The sequence below is a fragment of the Nothoprocta perdicaria genome, unplaced genomic scaffold, assembly GCF_003342845.1.
Source record: "Nothoprocta perdicaria isolate Ctin4 unplaced genomic scaffold, notPer1 scaffold_16, whole genome shotgun sequence".
Lineage (NCBI taxonomy): Eukaryota > Metazoa > Chordata > Aves > Tinamiformes > Tinamidae > Nothoprocta > Nothoprocta perdicaria.
The window spans coordinates 5,948,788-5,950,782 of record NW_020454760.1 but is presented as its reverse complement, the minus strand read 5'-3'; positions in this window follow the sequence as shown (position 1 = coordinate 5,950,782).

Here is a 1,995-nt window from a genome sequence, read left to right as displayed (position 1 = left end):
AAAAAAAAAAAAAAAAAAAAAAAAAAAAAAAGTAGGTCTGGAGAGCAAACTGTGTGTCTTCTCAGCTGGCTTACTTCACTAATATGTCCCTTTCAACTTTATCTGTTCTTTTTCATGTTGCAAAGAAAAGATCTCCATGCCTAAGTTGAAGTTTGAAAAATATCTTGCATTTTGTGGAGCGGTTTTTCACCTCGCACTAACACCAAATGTTAGTCTACATTGTCTTTGCATGAAGGTTTCTTTTCTCACTCTCTCAGACTAATTGTGGTTGGAAACTGTCAGCTTATGGCAACTGATGATATTCCTAAAGAATTAGTTGGAGACAAAGTGGAAAATCCAGCTGTGTCCACGTGTAAAATCTAAGTAAGGCATGTGTCATTGATAAACTTTCCTATCGGGCTCTCTGTTATACTTTATTTATACCAACTTATAGCCTGAAAGAATGTTGCTTTGGCTGCCTTTCAAAACATGAAAGCAGAGCCTATGTGGCTTCATTGAAAGGGAAATTAGTCACTCTTGTTGCTTCTGAGTATTCAGTCACTTTAAAATCCCAGGAACATCAATATACCTTTCCATGAAATAAACGCCCCAGAAGGTTTCTTGTTTTCAGCATTGCCTTAACGCAACTGTCTGTCCAAATACTAAGGCCCAGTTCAGCTACTGAAGTAAAAAAAAGGCATGTAGAAGCGTAGCTTGTTCAATCAAAAGAATGAATAGGCCTCAGATCAGCACAGTGCTTGTATTTTGGTCAGTTATCTCCAAGCACTTGCTCCTAATAGAGGTTGTCTTTTTTCAGGCAGCTGTACGTGTCACATGATACTGGAAAAAGTTCACAAAGAGACCTACTGTCCTTTAATACTGAAAGAAGCAGTAATCCTAAAACTACCTTCTTTCTCTCTCTGTTACACACACATGCACTTTATTTGCTTAGCTTCACCAAGATGAAGCATTTCTGTAGTTGTAAAGAAACGGAGCAGGTCCAGGAGATCATTACTGAAATGGTACAATCCACCATAGTGATGCCCAACTCTTTTCCAAGGGAAAATATTCCTAATCCTGTGACAAGTGGTGGGACAAGTTGTTAGGGACATTGCTACAGAAAGGCTTCTCCAGTTTCCCAACAAGTGATCAAAAATCCCAAATGGCAAAATGGCTTTGGTCGATACCAGAAATCTCTTTGGCTCAGAGCCTGCTAGTCACCAATGGGGAAGAGTGAGGAAAAGATTCTTGTCCTCTGGAATGTCTCCTAGATGAAGAGCCAGGAAGACAGTATCTTGAGGATTCTTGTGCATATGGTACTTTTCTTCAGATAGCAGTAGACCCTCTTATCTGTGGGGCCTGATTAGGAGCATAGGCCTCCCATGCACTTCCACTAACAAAACTGAGGGTAATTCAGGTTTTAGGGGGCATGAGTGATGTTGTGGGTGATGCCAATGTCAGTACAGAGAACTTACAGCAGGTAGGCTCTTAAGTATGGTAAGTTATTTAGGATGGATCTGAACGACAGGAGATAAGTTAAAGATCTCCTTCACTCATTTCATACAGTTGTCCTGATCAGCCACTGCTGTAGATCAGAGTATTGGCAAGATGATTTTCATTCATTGTGCATGGCTACCCTTCCATCGAGCTGCAGCCTAAGAATAACTGCTAAGTTGACTTGCTAAGACAGTATCAGATCTGCCACTTTTCTAGAGGGCTGCTTACTTACAAAATTAGTAAAAAATATGGCTTGAACTATTATTCTGATTGCTATTCTTGTTTAGGTGATTCCTTAGAATTTCTCACAAGTCTTGTTGTTTTCTGTGGTTATTGTCACATTTTTCAGAATTTCAGTTTCCTCACAACATCTGGTAATGGATTTGCTGCTGTTTTTCCTCATAGTGAGACTTAAATTCTCTAACTATTCTAGCATTTCTGCATAGTTACTAACAGCTATTTTTTTTCACTGCTGAGGAATTTGACAATCATGTAATTAAAATGAGAATATTTGTGTGG